The sequence below is a fragment of the Oryzias latipes genome, chromosome 1 (assembly GCF_053564925.1).
Source record: "Oryzias latipes strain Hd-rR chromosome 1, Olatipes_Hd-rR_3.1".
Classification (NCBI taxonomy): domain Eukaryota; kingdom Metazoa; phylum Chordata; class Actinopteri; order Beloniformes; family Adrianichthyidae; genus Oryzias; species Oryzias latipes.
In genome coordinates this window covers 24,687,036-24,708,025 of record NC_136237.1, presented here as the reverse complement: position 1 = coordinate 24,708,025, position 20,990 = coordinate 24,687,036, and the positions used below count along the sequence as shown (strand labels likewise).

The 20,990-nt window shown below is 38.0% G+C and overlaps 3 long non-coding RNA genes across 3 annotated transcripts; all 3 read right to left on the bottom strand.

Moving 5' to 3' along the window:
• Nucleotides 1-15,562: 15,562 nt before the first annotated feature.
• Nucleotides 15,563-16,403, bottom strand: LOC144993180 (uncharacterized). The gene is made up of 2 exons (XR_013657050.1): nt 16,371-16,403; nt 15,563-15,721 (listed from the first exon to the last, which is right to left on the bottom strand). It is a non-coding gene; the product is annotated as an uncharacterized LOC144993180 (long non-coding RNA).
• A 7-nt stretch (nt 16,404-16,410) lies between these two features.
• LOC144993169 (uncharacterized) lies at nt 16,411-16,911 on the bottom strand. Its single transcript, XR_013657049.1, has 3 exons — nt 16,827-16,911; nt 16,641-16,711; nt 16,411-16,453 (listed from the first exon to the last, which is right to left on the bottom strand). It is a non-coding gene; the product is annotated as an uncharacterized LOC144993169 (long non-coding RNA).
• A 1,471-nt stretch (nt 16,912-18,382) lies between these two features.
• Nucleotides 18,383-19,513, bottom strand: LOC144993158 (uncharacterized). The gene is made up of 4 exons (XR_013657048.1): nt 19,469-19,513; nt 19,214-19,240; nt 18,932-19,029; nt 18,383-18,521 (listed from the first exon to the last, which is right to left on the bottom strand). It is a non-coding gene; the product is annotated as an uncharacterized LOC144993158 (long non-coding RNA).
• Nucleotides 19,514-20,990: the final 1,477 nt, after the last annotated feature.

Sequence of the window (20,990 nt, the reverse complement as noted above, 5' to 3'; positions counted from 1 at the left end):
TATGTCACAGCATTACACAAGAGAGGAAATAAGCAAGTTGAGGTCTCAGTTCATTAAATATCCAATTTTCCCAAAATACAAAGAAATCCATTTTAAAATAATGAACGCAGTCTATCCGTGCAAAGAACTGTTACACATACGTTTTGGTTTTCCAGAGAATAACTGTTCTTTTTGTGATACAAATATTGAAACACTTGATCATTTGTTTTTTGAATGTATGTATGTTTACAGTTTTTGGGAGGATTTCTTTTTTTGGTGCTCTTCAAAGTTTCCCTTCCCTATTTCTATTCACTTACAAAAGCACATTATATTATTTGGAGTAGTTTCTGGTGATAATCTATTTGATTTGACATTCAATATCTTGTTAATATCTGGTAAATTTTTCATTCACAAGTGCAGATTCTTAAAAAACAAACCATTATTCAATACATTTCTTAAAGAAATCAGTTTATATTTTAAATCTCTGACATTGATGAAAAACAAAAATGCAATAAAACTGTGTTTTTTCATTGAAGATCACAAGCTGTATCACAATCCCTAGTATTGTAAACTACAATTCTATATATTTTGTTTTAGTTATTTATTTTCTTTTCTTTTTCTTTCTCTTCTTTGTGTGTAGTTATTATGTGTATGTTTAAAGTTCAAAAAAAAAAAAAAAAAAAAAAAAAAAAAAACGTCCGCTCAGTCCGCCATCCCAGCCTTTTTTTTTTTTTTTTTTTTTTTTTTTTTTCCTTTTTTTTTTCCTTTTTTTTTTTTTTTTATTGAACTTTTCAAATACAAAACATACAAACTCCAGCAGAGGATGAATACACCACAAAATACAAAAACACTAATGGGGGTAAAAAATACTCTCAGTCATAAAAATTAAGTGTTGAAACACTTACAAAAAATACAAATAAAAAATAACAGGAGGCAAATGATAGCACAGGACAGACACTAGAATAAAAGCCACAAAGAAATTTGTTTAGATATTTTTTTAACACCTACCGAGGATTGTAATCTTTTCAGTGAGGAATAATATAATTTAAAATCGTTAATAAAACCTGGGAAGGAGGGCTTGGAACCTCTCCACTTGCAACAGTGGATACGGTATTTTCCTAAAAGTAAGATGATATTAATGAAATTTGAGAAAGAATCATCAATATTTTCCATAAACAGCAGGACATCAGAAATACCAAAAGGGGGAATATTCAGTTTTAAATTAATCCAATTCCTTATTTGAGTCCAGAACTCTTTGGAGTAATCGCATGAAAAAAACAAATGTTCCAGTGTTTCCTCATTGGAGTTACAAAAAATGCAAGATTCCACATCAAATTTAAATCTGCTTTGAAGAAAATCGGAGACAGGATAATATTTATTTATTATTTTGAAATGAGTTTCTTTTACTTTGGGCAGAACAGGCCATTTAATATACTTTGAGTGTGCTTTAACTAACAGAGATTGGCTGTTGAAATAAGAGAAAGATCTAAAAGAGGCTCGATTATGGACATGATAAATTCTTTCTTTTAAACAGTTGTTCAAAAGATTGTTATTTAGTTTAAAATCTAAGAAATTACATCCATTTATCTGTAATTTTGGTAATGAGATAATTGTTCTATGAGGAGTAAAAACAGTGTTCTTTATTAAATGAATCAAAGCAGCAGGAATAGCTCGACATACTTTTTTAAATTCTTTAAGGCTGCAGGTGAGACTGTATTTATCTATAAATGAAGAAAAAGTCAATAAATTACCGTCACTGTCAGTTAAATCTGTAACAAAAAGAATGTTTCTGTCAAACCAATCCTGTTTAAATATAGATTTCCTACCAACTAATACTGTTCTGTTATTCCATAATGTTGATCCATGGGGGGTAAAATTGTGAATAAATATCATTTTCCAAAACTGAAGAACCTGTTTATGGAAGTTGGACAAAATGAATGGAATCTTGTTGACTTCAAAATCACATTTCAAAAGGAAGTCTATGCCTCCTAAATGTTTAAAAATGGATCTTGGGATATGAAACCACATGGAGTTACTATCAACCAGAAGAGCTTTTAAAAAATTAATCCTGAAAGTACCGACCATAGCTTCAAAATCTAGAGCCTTGATGCCACCATTATCATAACTTTTGACCAGTTGGGAACGTTTGATATAATGTGTTTTGTTTTTCCATATGAATTGAAAAATAATAGAGTTAACTTTCTTAATGTTTGGAGGGGATATGTATAAGGAATAGCAGGGATAAATAATCTTAGAGACGCCTTCTGCTTTGGTTAACAGATTTCTCCCAAAAACAGTTAAATCTCTTGTCAACCAGCGACTTAAACTTTTCTTTATATCAAACAATTGATTTGTAATGTTGACTTCTTCCCTCCTTAATGTGTTTTTAGACAATAACACACCCAGATATTTCACTTCATGAACAACCCTAATGGCTTCAATAGTTTGGTGCTGACACGAGTGAACGGGGAGGATTTCACATTTGGAAATATTTAGCTTCAAGCCTGATGCTTTGGAAAATAACTGAAGCCTACTTAGAGCTTTAACAACCTCTGCATCGTTTTTTAGAAGTAAAGCAGTATCATCTGCAAACTGACTAATTTTGTATTGCTTTTCAAAAATAGAAATACCTTGAATATCATGACTATGTTTTATGAGGATGGTTAATAACTGAGTGGCTAATATAAACAGTTTGGGCGAGATGGGACAACCTTGTCGGATACCCCTTTTAATTACAAATCGGGGAGTAATTCCTGGATTTAAGGAAACTGAACTATAAATATCATTATAAAACATTTTAATAATATTACAAAATTTATCACCAAATCCTAAAAATTTCAGGGCTTTAATTAAAAAGGAATGCTCCAATGTGTCAAATGCTTTATAAAAATCTAGAAATAATATTAAACTATCTGGGTCAACAAAGTCACAATAATCCAATAAATCTACTACCAACCTGATGTGATTATGGATATTTCTTCCTTTAATGAATGCTGACTGACACTCATCCACTACATCCTTCAGTCCTCTGTTTAGACGTTCTGCAAAAACATGAGCCAAAATTTTATAGTCATTGCATAACAAAGTAATTGGTCTCCAATTATCCAAATATAAAGTATTTTTATTAGGTTTGGGGATTAAAGTGATTAACCCCTGTCTCATTGTGTTAGAAAGGCTACCTGCTGAGATACATTCTAGAAAAGCTTCATGTAACAAACGTCTAATATCAGTCCAAAAGAATTTATAAAATTCTGCTGTTAAACCATCCAAGCCAGGAGATTTCCCAGAGGACATCTTAAGAACAGCAGCATCCATTTCCTCAATGTCTAAATCGTTTTCCATAAAATGTTTAAATTCTAAGTCAATGTTTTGGTTCAATCCTTCAATGCTTTCGAATAAAATTTCACAGTCAGCTTCGGAATGATAGGACTTATATAAATTGGAGTAAAATGTGTGTATTTCTTTGTTAATTTCCCTTTGGTCTTCATAAACAAAATTATTTACTGATAGTTTGTTAATTTGCTTTCTTAATTGCCTTTGTTTTTCAAGATTAAAAAAATATGTGGTATTTTTTTCTCCCTCTTCAATCCAGCGAGCTCGGGATCTTACAAATGCACCTTTAGCTTTTTCAATATACAAAATGTCTAACTCGCTTTGTAATTTATTTAATTCTAATAATTCCTCAGTCGACAAATCCATCTTTTTACATAGGTCATTAATATTTCTTAAAATATTTTGTTGTTTTAGACGTTTCAATCTTAAAGCACTTTTACTAAATTCAATTGCAAGACTTCTAATTTTAAACTTAAACCATTCCCATTTACTCACAGGTGACATGTCCAAGACATTCACTTCTGTTATTAATTCTCTAACCTTGTTGCAAAAACAGGAGTCTTCCAAAAGCATATTGTTGAATTTCCAAATTTGAATTAAATCAGTTACTGACCGATTACATTGAAGGGATAAAGAAACAACACAGTGGTCTGTTAAGGGGGAAGCAGAAATGGAACATTTATCAATATATTTTACTAATGATGAAGATATTAACCAATAATCTAACCTTGAAGATTGTCCATTTCCTGCAGCATTAAACCATGTATATTGCCTGGTCACTGGGTTCAGAATTCTCCAATAATCAACTAAATTGACAACATTCATAAATTCAACCACCAGATCATCAAACTTGTGACATTGTGCTCTAGGTGGATGTCTGTCTAACCAAAGGTCTGGCGCCAAGTTAAAGTCACCTCCAACTATGACATTATCAGTTAAATGAGCATGTTTAAGGTCTAGAATTTGTTTACATAAGTCTGAGAGGAGTGTTTTGTTTTTAGCTCTTTCATTATAACCATATACACAAACCAAAATAAACATTTCACCGTTAAACTCAAATATTAATATCAACCAATGCCCATAAGTGTCCCCAAAATGGTTAATAACTTTTCCCGGGAATTTGTTTAAAAGTATCATAACACCAGCTGAATGAGAGGTCCCATGACTGACATAAATAGAATCACCCCACTGTAATTTCCAGAAGTTTACATCTTCTTCAACTGAATGGGTTTCCTGCAAAAAAACACATTTTGCTTTCTGCTCCTTGCAAAATAAAAAAATAGCTTTTCGCTTAACATTGTTTTTAAGCCCCCTAGTGTTTAAAGAAATGAAAGAAAACATTTAGGAATTACCAATAGCACAGCAACCGCAGATGATGTGCAGGAATGAACAATACTGTCCTTACCAGACAATTCACTGAGCATTCTTCACCAAGAACATGAACTAACAGAACACTAACTCTCACTGACTGGAACCTATTGAGGGTCCACTCTTCGATTGTCGATCAGTGCGTACCCCTCCTTCAGGAACGCTCTCTGACCCCTCTTCCTCGCCTCTTGGACCAGCGGCCACAGCTTGGCTCTCGCCTCCCTGTCCTCCTTGGAGAAATCTTCTGTGAAGTGGATGAGCATTTCCTTGCAGACTCTCGCCTCTCTTGATCGTTTCCACACGTCATCCCGGACCACTCTGGACACAAACTGCAGGATTATCGACCGCGGCGTATTGTTGGAAGTCGCCGCGCTCCCCTTTCTTCCCAACCGATGGACCGTGTCAACCGCCTCTCGCAGGCGGTCCGCGCCGATGGGAACCACCCTGTTCAAGATGCCGATGACGGTTTCTCTGATGTCTTCTCCATCCTTCTCAGCCAATCCATTCAGTCGCAGATTCCACCTCCGTTTGTAGCGGGCATGCTCAGCCACCGCTTCCTTTAGTCGCTTGTTGTCTCCTTGAAGTTCAGTCACTCTTTTCTCCAGGTGTTCTAGAACTCCCTTATTCTTTTTTATAGCTTCTGAGTTGGCATCAATTCTTTCGTCAAACTTTTTCAGTAGGGCTGTCTGCTCATCCATTTTGGTCGTTTGCATGTCGACCTTCTCCGTCAGGGCGGCCACGGCTTCCATGATTCTTTCAAACATACTTTCATCGTGCACGTTCTGCCCGCTCCCTTTCTTTTGCTTTTTAGGATGAGGTGCTTTGACTGGAGTGTGTGCAAGGCTCACTAACTTTTCTTTGGACCTTTCTCCATCCCCTGAAGTGACTTCAATAGCTTCCTCTGTCATCTCGTGAATATCGGACTGGGAATAATAGTCGTGTTCGTCCATTTGCATTTTGGTTAGCTTACTTTCAAATTTTCAAAAGGAAGAAAAAATTAAGTTTACGGTAGTCCGCGATTCCTCTCACAAACTTTAAATAGAAAAAAAGAAAAAACTTGCAGTGTTCTTGGTTATAGAATGCAAAAAAACTCACAAACAAGGACAGAAAAAAAAAAATCTTACACCGGAGCCCGTAAAGTACGTTCATTCATTCCGCCATCTTGCCTCCTCTCACCGCCGGTGCGCAGCTGCAGCTGCTAACTTAGCAAAACAAATGCAACATGCATCATGGAGCTGGGAGAAAAATGCGCATTGTCGAGTTGGAAGTACGCACATTATTTTACTTTAGTTGGTACGAGTGGAAAGAATGTTGTGGTCCGTTGCCAATTATGTGGCGGGAGCAAGACGTTTTCGACGGCGAAAAACTCCACATCAAACCTTTTGAAGCATTTAAAAGGGACACACAGCACGACGCAAATGTTGAAAAAGAAGTCAGATTAGCGACAGCAAGAGAGTCTAGGGTGAGTCTGCCAGCCAAGCAACCAAAACTGGATTTCTCCCGCGAGCCCCGTGTAACGTTAAAAGAGCTTAATCAACTTGTTGCGGGATACATTGTGGAGGAAATGCTGCCACTTTCTACTGTGGACTCCTCAAGCTTTCGCCGAATTATCGACAAAATTCCCTCAAACAATAATGTACATCTGCCACACAGAAAGTCATTCACCTCATATCTGGAAAACGAGTACAAAAAGATGAAAGCCGCTTTAAAGTTAGCGTTAGATGATGTACAGTTTGTATCAACAACTGCAGATATCTGGACTGCTAATAATAGGAGTTATATGGGTGTAACCATTCACTGGTTCAACCAAGACACTTTGGAAAGACACAAAGCTGCGTTGGCTTGCAAAAGAGTGAGAGGCAGGCACACTTTTGATGTCATTGCTGCTGAACTGGAGCAAATTCATTCATCTTTCCGCTTGCTAAACAAAGTTGTTGCTACAGTTACAGATAATGCATCCAATTTTGTGAAAGCATTTAAGACTTTCCCACCACCTGAGTCTGATGAAGATGAAAAAGAAGAGGAGGAGGAGGAGCAGGAAGATGTACTTTTTACAGACATAGCAGAAGCCCTCACTTCTGTTTCTGATGAGGGCCACATCACTCTCCCACCACACTACAGGTGTGCATCACGCACCATCAACCTCATTTCCACAAGTGACGTTGAAAAATACCTCACATCTAGTCCAACTACAAAATCTGTGTACAGGTTTACTATTGCAAAATGCACTGCGCTTTGGAATAAAGCAAGTCGATCAACTGTTGCAGCAGAACAAGTGCAGGAGGTCAACCAGAGGAAGCTCCTGGTTCCATCATCAACCAGGTGGAATTCATTTTATGATGCAGTCTCCAGAGTTGCAGAGATCCCTATGAATGAGCTAAATAACCTGTGCAACAAGCTGGGTATCAAGTGCTTCAATGAAAAAGAATATCAGTTCATACATGAATACTGTATTGCAATGAAGCCCTGGACATACTGCAGGGTGATGAGTGTCCATATGGTGCTTTGCTGCCTACACTTGGGATCCTGATGATGAAGTCTCTCGGCCTAAAAGATTTGCTCACCAAGATGACAGCAGACCTGCCAGATGTTATTGTAAAGGTGTGTATGATTCAGAATCACAAAAAAGAAGTATTTCCATTGTTGGTGAACAGAATTCACAAACTTAGAATTGACTTGGGTGATATAGTGCATGCAAACAATTTATAACAAATTATTTACATTTGGCCAAACTGTAGAAACACTTGTGTTAAACACTTTTAACTGTATTATTGTTTATTATAGGCCATCCAGACTCGTTTCTTCATTGTGCTCGACAACAAAGATGCTCTTCTTGCTGCCATAAGCTGCCCAAAGTTCAAACTCAGATGGGTGAAAGATGGAGCTAGAAAACAGCAACTGAAGAATCTTCTGGTAGCAGAGTGCCAAATACTTTCTTCTTCAGCAGGAGACTCAGACAAAACTGACAATGTGCCAAACAAAGTAGTAACACCAGTAACTGGTATGGAGTTTTTTGAATTTGAGTCAGAGCCTGAGGACTGTTACTCTGCAGACCAAGAAGTAATGAACTATCTGAGCTCAGGGGGATTTGAACTTGACACCTTGAGCAACTTCCCAGCAGTCAAAAAGGTTTTCCTGAAGTACAACACTCCAACCCCTTCAAGTGCACCAGTGGAGCGTTTATTTAGTTTAGGTGGATTGGTGCTGACCCCAAGACGGAATAGACTGTCTGAAAGTCGATTTGAGAAGCTGCTTTTAATGAGATACAACCACTGTTTCACTAGCCCTGATCATCTGAAAAAAAGTGAACAGAAATGTCAAGCCTTTATACTTTTTGTGATTTGTTTTGTTAGTACCTTCAGCAGTTCAAAAAAAAAAGAGTGTCGGTTAAAGAGGTCAACGATTCAATGATTTTACCTTGTTATAATGGCCTTCCTTCATCATTAGTTTACTCAAAGTTATATTTGAATTGATTCATGCATGTTTGAGTAATCTTGTTTTGTTCTTCAGCTGGAGCTTGAGTTTATAGTAAAGCAGCAGGTATGGTTCAAAACTGTCCCATAGCCACTTTCCAACAATATAAAGGAGTAATTTAAAAACTGCTGTCTGTTACAGTTAAATTTTAAAATGAAAAACTTTACAGTTCTGCACTTTTGAACAGGAAGTCAACAGAGCCGTTTGTTTTTAAGCCGTTTTAGATCAATTTGGGGTGTTACAGTGAACAAAATGTAAACTGCTGTGCTGATCTACATATGTTCTAGTTTAAAGAGTTGAAAAAAACACACAATAGGTCTCATTTAAGTTTTGAGATTTAAATGAAACAACTACAAACAATTAAATTTATAAGATTACCTTAAAATTATAAAGGGAGCTGATTTTATTTATTTACAATATGCTGTATTTTTATTTGGAAAACAACTCGACATTGTTTTAAGTTAAAGAGCCAAAGGCTAAATTTGTTTGTTTTGCGAGTTTTGCACTTTACAATATAGTTTTTATTGTGAAACGCTTCTGTATTAAAGTACTTTGTAATCAGTAATCAGATTACTTTTGAAAAAAGTAACTAGAGTAGTAATTAGATTACTTTTTCAAGAAGTAATCAGTAATCAGAATACTTTTCCAGAGTAATCCGACCAACACTGCTCTGGATCAGGTGTGTTCAGTCAAGACCTGAATTTGATGATGCCGGTCAGCAGCCACTAATATATTGATGAATGAGCAAACACGCTAACAGAAATCCTTAAAAGATGAGCACACCAATATCTTGTATAAAGTAAACACAGCATATTTTTTTCATCTTTACAGTAACATTTTCCAGTGGCACCTCTGTCCACAACACGCTGAATTGTTGCCAGCAGAAAGGGGAAGGATGCCGTTTAAATGGCACTGGTCCCACCAAAAGTCGCAGCGTGAACTTGGGCTCTGAAAAATGAACAAATTAGGAAGACTGATAGCAGGCAGGACTTTTTGGATCTTGGAGAGAGAAGCTTTTCCTGTCGTGCTTACAAAACTCCAACAGGCTTCAAACAGCAGCCAAATAAATAATCTTTAGAAGTTCAAGCTCTTCTGAATTGTTTTTAAATATCTAATATTTTATATATTTGCTTTTCGAATTAACAGTTCAAAATCTTGCTACTAATTCCTTAAAAAAAAAAACTTTTAACCCCATTTGTCCAAAGAAAAGTTGCAGTTTAAATATATATGTATTATTTTCAGTTTGATCAACATCCATGTCGGCACTGTTTGTCTTGTCATCTTTTTTTTAAAATTTTATTGTATTTTATGCACAGCACTTTTAGTAACACGTGTTGTGGTAAGAGTGCTATATAAATAAAGGTTGATTTGATTTGAATGATCTAACATAACTTTTGTAAGCAAAAAAAGACAAATGTTTCTATTTGTACATAAACTCAATTAAAAAGGTGTTCAAATCAGAAATATACATTTCTAATCATTACTGAAACGTCCACATGCAAATTTGTTTTTTTAAAATGAGACAAAACTGTGTTTTTTCGAGTAAATAATAGGATTTCATTGATTTGAAAAACCTAGTTTTTGTATTTTTTTCAATTGTGTAATAATTACTTGTGATGGTTCTCTCATACGTTTATAACATCAGCGACTCATCTGTTCACACCCAAACAGCAGGAGTAGTCAAACTTACAATTTTAGTTTGAGCCGTACATTTGCCTGCAGCTGTGGCTTCGCCTTAAGTTTTGCCTCCCCAGCAGTGTTGGGCGGAAGCACAAAAATGTGCGGCTGAGCTGAGGTCCCCATCTGTAAAGGTGTTCCTTTCTGGAGTGGATCTGGAAGTTTTTCTGTAGTTGCCATGGAAGCAGCAGGTTGTGGGATGCCCTGGTTTAAAATGAGTTTTTCTTGTGCCCGGCACCGCCTGCTGTACCTGTAAATATGTACAAAACGAAAAGGTTTGATTGTTTTGATTTTCCTCTATGCATTCTAGAGGATACAGCTTCTTATTTTTTTCTGTTTGATGTTGTTGAAAATGTATTCATAAAGAATGATAATGTCATATATTAAAATCATTCTAATTTACTTACCATTGTGTGACTGTAGCAGCATTTACTTCTGGAAGCTGGATGGTGGTCTCGCTCATAATTCTGGCATTTGAGACGATGCACTCTCTAATCGTCCTGTACATCCGCACCACCATAGTGAACCGAGAAACCTTCTTCCCTTCGCATCGGACGGCGTTTGGGTACAAGGCACAGAGTCTCACAAAGATGGCCTCTGACACTCGGTTGCAGTCTGGCCACTGTGCAGGACTGTGAGCCCCGATAAAACACCTGAATGAAAAAAGAGGGGGAAAAGCAAGGACAAAAAAACAAGGATATATGATTTAAAGTATTATTTTAAAGCCAAACATTTTGTTTTGTGTCACTTCCTTTGGCGGCTCAGCTCTTGTGTGTTTTTTGTCTACTCACCTTTTTGTGCTTTCGACTCCGGGGGCTACAATTTTTTTGGTTGCTCTAAATCTACCCTGCTTCAGTAAACAGTTTTTTTTAAATCATAGTCCCCCAATGACTGCCACAGGGAAATGATCCGGTTTGACTCCTCTGAAGTCACCACTAGGTTATTGTGCCGGAGGCCAACAAAGAAATCAGCCAGCTCCTGCACGGCCCCATAACCCTCCACGTTGTCAGGGCCGACAGAATCCTAGGAAACAAGAACAAGAATTAGTGAATAGAATTAAAAGAAAAATGACATTTATGCTTTTGAAAAGAACTTAGTCTTACGTCACATGAAGAGTCCAACTGTTGAGGGGTTGCTGGCAGATCTGTTTTGGAGGCTGTAAAAGAAAAAAGCAAATCCCTTAATAAACAGTAACATGATAAGTCCTTATGATGGAAGCACTCCTAGACCTTTTTCCCATTTGCAAAACAAAATAAATAAATAAAAAACATACATACTACTTTACTTTTTCTTTTTTCAATAGAAAAGTTGAATTAAACTCACTGCTCTGTTCAGCGGGGGATAAGACACAAGGGGGAACAGAGGTGGTGGCGGAAGGTGATGAAGAGGGAGATGGTGATGTAGGTCCAGGCACTGAGTGCGTTGCACTCGTTGAAGGACCCTCAGGAGGAGGAGGAGAGCAACAGGGGCCAGGCTGAGGGTCTGGAGCTGACAGACTGCTGGTGGGTGCCAAAGATGACGTTGAAGAGACTGTGAAGGTCCTCACTGGCTCCAAAGTGGCCACAGTGAAGTCTTCAAACTCTTCGGGTTCGTTGAAGCTGTCCTCAATCTCCATGTCAGTCGTCTCCGACTCTTCAACAGCCTGTCGGTAATCTTGGAGAACTTTACCAGTTTGCTGGTAAAGGTACTCCACCCCCAGAAGTTCACCTGTAAAAGGCAAAACATTCATTAGAAGAAGAAAAAAGGTGTTGAAGTTCTTTTCAAAAAAAGTCTGCATACCTGTGTATTTCCTTGGCCCAGCATAGGGAACAATTTCCTGGCCAAGGACCTCCTCACACAAACTGTTAACAGCATGCCGCAGGAGATGGTCGTAGGAGCATGGCTGCTGCTGCTTGTCTGATGTGGCGGCTACAGTGCGGTCTACCTGGCCAGCCCATCTAACAGGTAGGCCTGGAAGAAGACATCACTTGCCAGGGTGCCTGCAATATCCATGGAAAAACAAAACACATGTTTCCATGCATAAATACATATGGCTTTCTATATTATTTACAATACTTCAGGATTTTTGTGTTTCAAGGAAAGATAAAAGAACTACTTACCAGGGATGAACCTATTCAGGTGAAGATGAAAAGATTCAAGGGATGTTGAACCTCTGGCATAGCTGTATGTGGGCAAACGATGTCCTCCTTTCAGGATTGTTCCCGTCCTGGTGTACAGCTGGATGCCTGGGGGATCCTGGATGTAGGCCACATGTTTTGCCTGGGAAGCTAAAATGCCAGCCATGCGTTCCGAGTTGATCAGTGGAACCCCCAGAGTGTCGCGACCATTGTCACCGTCAAAAGCTTGGATGAGGCTTTTGATGAGAGCCAGAGTCTCCTGAGAGCCACGTGTCGTTCTCCTGCAGTGCAGGGCTAACTCACTGCGACTAATAGACCTCAGCACGTCAGCTTCTGAGGGATTGGTGAGCCTGGCACACAGTTTGGATCGTTTTGCGATCTTGAGGGCTGTCAGATCTTCCTCATCACACGTAAAGAGACACTGGCTGAGGCGCCTCATGAAAGATGCATACAGCTGGTGTGAATCCGTGGTGCAGCCCACCGAAAACCTTCTCATTAAGTGCCATATGTCCAGGCGGATGTGAAGGTTTTTCCACTTCTGGAAAATTCGTCGAAGAAGCGTGTTTCCACAGCAGTCTCTGTCGACGTAAAGCACTTCAGGGGGAAGTACCCCAGCCACTGCATGTCTCCCTATTAGTCCTTCAATCATTGGCCCCAGGCCAAAACCTTCGCTAGCAGTGAGCACAGATGTGATTATTTGGCCGTGCTCATTGCCAACATTTGTTGCCCAGGTCGCTGTTCCAAAACCCCTTCCAGACAGTTTCCGAGCAACTTTCTTGGTGGAGTCCAGCTTCAAGATGCGTCCATAAGTTGATGTCACTGAGGCCTTGACCTCAGTCAGCCTCTGGAGAACGTCTTGGGCGTAGACCTGCATCAGCCACCTGTGCTTTGGAACAATAGGCATTGGAGGGGGAGGTGAAAACGTGACTGGTCTTATGAGACCCTTTTCAACAGCCCCTTTGACTTGTTTACAGTCCGTCATGTACTGGACAGTCTTCCTCAGCCACACTTCTGAATGACACTCCTGCACTTTCTTCCTAATCTGGCTGCTGCTGTTTCCCAGACCCCTCTGGCACATCAAAGTGACCACCCGCAGGTCACAGGCAAGCTTGGATGTGAGGATGCAGGGAAACTGCATCCTGTGACCCACATCCAGCTGGGAGACGATGGCATGGCTCCAGCTGATGAACTTTCGTTTGCATATTTTGCAAAGTAAATATTCAGATGCCACAAAATAAGTCATGTCCACAGAAATAACTTGTCTGATCTTCTGATGCACACCAGATGAGGTCAGAAGCCCTTTGTGGCAATCTGAATGAGGAAATGTCAGCTAGACTTGCCAGAGTTTTCGGGGCATCCAAAGAAAGAGGGGGCTGCCAAAATAGTCTTCGGGCTGAAGGACGTTGGTGAGGCGCAATGGGAATTGTGGAGGATACCACCACAGTCTGTCCACCTTGCTGAAGTCCAGTTCAGGATGTCCTTGTGCTGTCCATTTGAAAAGAGCTTTGGACATCCATCTCTGGTCCACCTCAGGCAGTGTGTGAAGCCAGCCGGCTGGAAGACACACTCTTTGTACTGAGAGGAAAAAAAGAAGGTAAAAAAGTCTATTAATAGAATTTGTGCATGGATAAAATTTAAAATTTCAGGGAACACTTAAACCTTAAAGCTCTTTCAGTAAGAGCAAATGCAAAAAGGGTTTTGTTTAAATATATATATAAAAATGTGTGTGTCAGTGGTGTGTGTGTGTTTTTTCTTTAAATGCATGCTTAAGGAAAGACATAAAAAATGACATCTTTGGTTAAGTTCCCTAACAGAGCTTCTAAAGTCTGAAAACGTGATTTTGTTTTGTGCTGCAGAGTTATATACATTTCCCAGAATAACAAATTTATCATCTTTCTGCCGTTAGAATGATAGCCTGTTAATTTAGAGTGTGTGTGTGTGTGTGTGTGTGTGTGTGTGTGTGTGTGTGTGTGTGTGTGTGTGTGTGGGTGTGGGTGTGTGTGTGTGTGTGTGTGTATGTATGTATGTATGTATGTATGTATGTATGTATGTATGTATGTATGTATGTATGTATGTATGTATGTATGTATGTATGTATACACATTTGGGTGCAATCAGTTCGGTACGGCTGTTTAACAAATCTGATATGAACTGCTATTTATGAACTATTATTTAATTGTTATTTATTGTCTGTGTTTTGCTGTCGGACGCCTGAATTTCTCCCTTGGGAGATTAATAAAGTTTTTTTCTATCTATTTTTGTTTTTTTTCAGTACAAAAAAGGCAGTAAAAAATTACTTGCAAAATGCATTTATTGGTTTTATATAAAAATAAATAAAACTGACTTATTCAGGTGATCTGCTTTATAAAATAAGAAAACCTATTAGCTGCCAGAAATCAAAAGCTTAACACTGGCCTGAAAAAAAATGAATGTGGCATTCGCTATCTTTGTGTAACAATGTCGACACGCAGCATTCGACTTATCCAATTCTCTTTTCCCTTCATTGATGATGACAACAAATCCAAAGAGCGTAAGGAGATGGGGGGCTGGGGGGAACCTCATGTCTGCCTTAGGCATGCTGATTCTGTGGACATACGCACTGTCACCTCCGTCACCTAACAGCAGTTGAACATAGACTGAAATGACCTTTCTGACCGTGGAAGGCGGATCTTCCTTCAGGTTTCACTTCCCTGTTCGAACCCTCAGTTTTTTACCGTTCGAACGGGGAAGAGGGTAAAATTTCAAATAATTTAGTTGAAAATTATTACTGAAAACCAACTTAACTTTTATTACATCTTTTAGAAAAAAACAGCTGCAACTCCCAATTTTTTCTGCCACAATTATCACAAAAATGCAAGTGAGATTGTGGAGGGACATTAGATCAATACAGACCATAGAGTTTCTCCTTTTTTAATTTTTGGATGCTGGTGTGTCATGGGATTTTTGTCAAGGATAAAGTGTGCCTTGGCTCAAAAAAGGATGTAAAACACTGAGCTAGAGGAGAAACGCCCACTTGGGAAGCCTGGCTGAAGGTGGTGGAGCAATGTTCCCATGCATGCACTGCAGCAGTAACTCCAAGATGACGGTGCTCTCCTCCCATGAGGAGCCACGTGGTCTCCTCTGGCGATATAACTCATTGTGTTTGGGTGTAGCCTTTATTCTCCTTTTCATTCACACAGCCTTGTCACCTTACGTCATAACCTGTCATCCAAACACCAATGCGGAAGTAAAGAGTGTCACATACGCCCCCTCCTCCAGATGAAACGTCCCGTTCCGACATAAAACAATAAAGAGGAAGGAAAGTAGTCTAAGTAGTCCTGCAAAAACAGGCCCACACCATAATTCCTCCTCCACCAAAATTTCTCACTGGGATTTGTTGCACAGGTGGAGTCCTATGACAGTTCCACTCTGGAATACACAGAGCTCCTGAGAGCGGCCCATTCTTTCACAGATGTTTGTAAAAACAGTCTGCATGCCAAAGTGTTTGATTTTATGCACCTGTGGCCGGACAAAGTGATTAGAAAACTGATTCTGATCATTTGGATGGCTGAGCCAATACTTTGGTAATATAGTGTAGGCACTAATGGAAAAAGAGGATAAGCCTAAAACAAATGTCCTTTAACATTTAGGATCCATTTATTTAACACTGAAGTTTTCCATCAAACACCTGTGGTTTTCTGCTGCTGAGGAGTCTTCCAGGAACTTCTCCTGCTCCATCTCTTCCTTCTTTTCTGCAGGACTCATCTCACCGTTGGTCATCTTGTCAGTAGAGTCTGAAACAATCACCACTTCAGTCTAGATGAAATGTCATTTCACAATTCTAACTACCACAGAAAGAAAAGCATGTGATAACACATGCAGCACTCCAGACTTCCATTCAATTGAAGGGTTTTACACCAATTAGCTATACTTTGAACCCAAAAACAAAGACCTTTGACTAAACTATGGACCTGTGTTGGAAAAACTGAATTCCAGCAAGGATGTGGCTGGAAATCTTTTAACCTCCTCTGCCGGCAAACTACAGAGACCTTCTGATCCCCCCTGGAAGAGGACAGGAAACTGCATGAGGCGCTTTAAGGTTTCTGGTCTTTGGCTGGTTTAGATGTGACTTACTGCGCATTCTTGATTTGTCACTAAAGAACATGCTTTTTTCTATAAAAAAATTTGTATCCAAAGTTTTTTTAGGCACAAATAAACTTCTAAAAAACCATTTGTTTGATGAAATGTCACAATTTTTTTTTACTTTGGTTTTCTGCATTGTTTTGTTAATTAAAAAACTGACATTTTTCTCTAAATGTTCCTGTCCTACTGTTATAATCAGACAGCAACAACAAAGAAGAAACTGAAATTCAGATTGATGTTTCTAAACTCACAGAAGTATTTGAATGTTCCAAAAAGAAACAGTAAATCTATATTTTGTACCTGCAGCGTTTTCTTTGACTTGCTCAGCTTTCTGAGAGATGAGAGCTGATCTCATCTAAAGCATCCAAGCATTTCTTTACATCCTGGTAGGGGGAAAGGCAGGAACCAACATCAGACCAATGAAAGTGCATTTCAGGTCAACATAAAGAAAAGGAAATGTGGTTAAGCTGTAAGGAAACAGCACAAGATGCTGTCCTTCATTCCAGGGTAACACTCTGGCTTGAAAAGATCAAAGGAGTTTTAGCATGTGATATAGATTCAACAGATTACCGGGTTGTCTATTTTCAGGGACATTTTGATCTGCGTGTGGAGCCTCTGGAGCTTCATGTCAGTAGACATCTCTGAGTACAGGAAAGAAACCAGACAAATTACTTAGAAAAACCAAATTTACTGACTTCAGACGACAGACGCTTAGGTTCTGAACTGAAATGCCAAAACGATTAAACTCCTGCACACCTTTTTTCTTGACCCCTGCCTCAGTTTTCTTTGCGCCGTCTTTGTTTGGTCTGAAAATCAAAAAGAATCTCTCATAATCTAGAGTTGGAAGTGCAAAAGATAAGACACTAGTTGTCTCATTATTGGAGAAAATGTATGTTTCATTTCTCATTTCTGCTTTTTCAATAACTGTCACCTCTGCAGCCTCATCCAAGTCTTTGAATTGTATGAAATAGCCATTTGTGACCTTTATGTAATCCTAGTTCTAGCACAGATACAGACTCAGAATGCAGAATTCACATTCTAGTTTCACAAACAACTGATTTTTACTCTTTACCTAAAAGGAAAAAAACTTAGTAGTTAAAAGTAGTTAACGTACTCCTTAGAAAGATTTCCAACTCTTGAACAATCACAACAAATAGCTTAGCTGGTACCTCAGGGCAGGCTAAAGCTGGTAAAGCTTTTTCATGACGTCTCGGTACTGGGTGCGCTGCTACAAAACCTCCGGGGCAGTAATCCTCGAAGATATGGATAGGAGAGCCCTTGTCAGAGAGATTGCCCCCAAGTCTGCAAGCCGTCCACACCACCAGCTCGCTGGTCTGAAAGTGGGGGATGCATACCGGTGCATGCGTGCATACCGGTGCATGCGTGCATACCGGTGCATGCGTGCATACCGGTGCATGCGTGCATACCGGTGCATGCGTGCATACCGGTGCATGCGTGCATACCGGTGCATGCGTGCATACCGGTGCATGCGTGCATACCGGTGCATGCGTGCATACCGGTGCATGCGTGCATACCGGTGCATGCGTGCATACCGGTGCATGCGTGCATACCGGTGCATGCGTGCATACCGGTGCATGCGTGCATGCATACATACCGGAGGGCCCCGGCTTAGCAGCTAGTGAGCGCTGTGCACGGTCTGATTCCAGGATGTCAGCTCCAAGCACCTCAAAGTTTGGACACACGCGTCTATTCCATTCAGCAGCACCGAAAGTCCCACTAACCTAGGTTTTTAATGATGTTGTCACCTTGGCTGGTCAGTTAGGATTATTTTGTGAACTTGTGCACATATTTGGTGATCCTTTAAAATTAAAACAAATTTTCCTTAATACTTGTCCAGTGGAACCCCCACCTGCTGAAGCTGGTTGTGAACTTTTACAGGCTTACAGTATCCAGTTGGAACGAGAACATCCACCATTTTGTATGACTTAAATAAAAGGTTTCTTTCTTTAAATGAGCTAATATAATAAAAGAATTTCAATACTTTTGCATGTGTACAAGGAATAAAAAGAAGAGAACAAAAAGCGTTGCTGAGGTTGTTTTTTTCCAATTTTTTTTTTTCAACTTTAACGACAAACAAAGATTTGTTTTTCAAATGTTTTTTTTCAAATTCAACAACAAACAAACAACAACAAAGATTTTATTCTTTACATTTTTTTCCGGTTTCAACAACAAAGATTTGTTTTGTTTTTTCAAATAAATTTTTTTTTTAATTTCAACAACAAAGATTTGTTGGTTTGTTTTTTCAAAACATTTTTTTTAAAATTTAACAACAAACAAACAACAACAAAGACTTTCTTCTTTACATTTTTTTTTATTTCAACAACAAAGATTTTTAGTACAATTCTTTTCTTAAAGAGGGCCGTATATTTGTATCAGGCGGCGTCTCTCCTTGTCAGTTGTCGCTAAGGCCAGGAGCCTTCGAAGGAGAGCCTGATGACAGAATAAAATCAACAAATGACTTCACAAGGAAAAACTGCAAACAATCTGCATGTATAAAACTGTTTAAATAAGAAAATGACTAGAATTTTTTTGGGGCTTCACAAAGCATTTCCACACAAGTCAGTGTGCTAGATAGAAAACAAACTGTTTAATGATTAAAACTCTAAAAAGGCCAAATAGCAAGCTGTCTGTTTTCATTTGAAATCACTTTTAAAATATTTGCAAATATAAATTGTACTTCTTTGAAAAAAAATCTTTTGTGGAGAAATGAGGTGTGTCCTATTTCATGTGTGTGTGTTGTGTGTATTGTATGTGTGAGTATTTCATAACGAGTGCATAATTCTTAAAATGTACTTTAGTAAAGAGAAATGTCATGTTTTTGAGCAAAGCTTATAACTCACTTGGTTTTCCCTCCTTATTCGTGCGGCATCTCTGGCCCGATTTGTGGCTGAGTGCCATAGCAATCTGGGCGGAGGTGGGGGGTTTGTCGGCATTTTTCCTGTCGGTAGACATACGTGAAAAACGCAGCGCTTAAAGTTGAGGTAGCTACATCTAAGCGGTCTGTTAGCTTAAATTTTATTTTACAATGGACAAAGACAATAAAAGCGTATCTGTTTAACAAACAACCTATCTAACTATAAGTTCCACACACAAAAAATTGGAATAAATGATCAGTATCTCACCTTGACTTGACCGGATTACTTGGTTGTCTGTTAGTTTGTGAAAAGAAAAAAAACTGCTGTTAGCATGATTTAGAGTTTCATAGGGCTCGGTTCCATACGTTCGGTTCGGTACAGCTGTTTAACAAATATGCCTCATATGAACTGCTATTTTATGAACTGTTTTTTTCTAACTATTTCTATTTTCTATCTAAAAATCTATCTAACTATAGTTTCCACACACAAAAAATTGTGATGAAACAGACAAATGCAGCTCACCTATTATTGCCAGATGTGGATTGATATTGTAGACGTTAGTTTTCTGGAGAAAAAAAACAGCCGTTAGAATGTTTTTTTTTTAATTGAACTTCAAACAAACATATACATATACATAGCTACAACAGAAAGAAAAATAAAAAATAATAAAATACAAAAAAAATAAAAATAATAAAAAAAAAATTTGTAGTTTAAAATACTAAGTAATGTGATACAACTTGTGATCTTCAATGAAAATAGACCATTTTATTGCATTTTTGATTTTTACTAATTTCAGAGATTTAAAATATAAACTGTTCTCTATATGAAATATATTGAATAATGGTTTGGTTTTTGAAAATCTGCTTTTATGAATGAAACATTTCCCAGATATTAATAAAGTATTGAACGTCAAATAGATTATCACCAGAAACTACTCCAAATAATATGATTTGTTTTTGTAAATGAATAGAAATAGGAAAGGGAAACTTTAAGGAGCAACACAAAAAAATCCTCCAAAAACTGTAAACATATATATACATTCAAAAAACAGATGATCAAGTGTTTCTATATTTATGCCACAAAAATACTTTTATGGAAAACCAAAAGGTATATATGGTAGTTCCTTGCATGGATAGACTGCATTCATACCTGTAATTTTAAAATGGATTTCTTTGTATTTTGGATAAATTGGATATCTAATAAACTGAGATCTTAACTTGCTTATTTCCTATTTTGTGTAATGCTCTGCCATAAAATGATTTTTTGAAGATGTTGGAAACAGTTCTCTAACAAAGATGTTATAAATGAGTTTGGAAGTTTTGAATTAACCGGTCAACCATCAAACAACAGGGATGGAAGCTGAACTTGAACGTCAAGAACAAGAGTGGAGGACATTTGGATCAAAGTCTGAGGAATTGCTTTGATCACATTGTTGTATTGTTTTCTATCATTCAATTCAAACAGGAAAAAGTTTCCAATGAGATTATGTTTCCATTATCATTCATAATATGTAATAATGACCAAATACCATTATCAATCTAATTTTTGTAAAAATGTTGATTTGTTCCTACATTAATTATACCGACACGTCCATATGGGAGTGTTATGTGGACTAAAGTTATGTTTGAATATGAGTTTGCCGTACAGTAACACTTGCTGATGATAAGTAGTTTAATAGGAAGTTTTCTGTAATCAAAATTACATCTTAGAAGGAACACAGTGCCCCCTAGATGACAGAAAATTTGGAACAAATAAGAAACCAAATATTTCTTTCATTTTGCAGAAAACACCTAAGTCAGTTGATCTTAATCATACCATCCAAACTTTCAAAGACTATGGCTTTAAGTCCACCTTCACTGTAATCTTGAATTATTGTTCCTTTTTTAATATAATGAGTTTTGTTTTTCCAGATGAAGTTAAAATTGACCTGGTTTATTGCTTTCCTTGCAGATTTAGGAATTGGGAGTGAATATGCTGGATAAATGAATCTGGATAAACATTCTAATTTAGTGAGAAACACCCAGAATAGAAATATCTCGCTGTG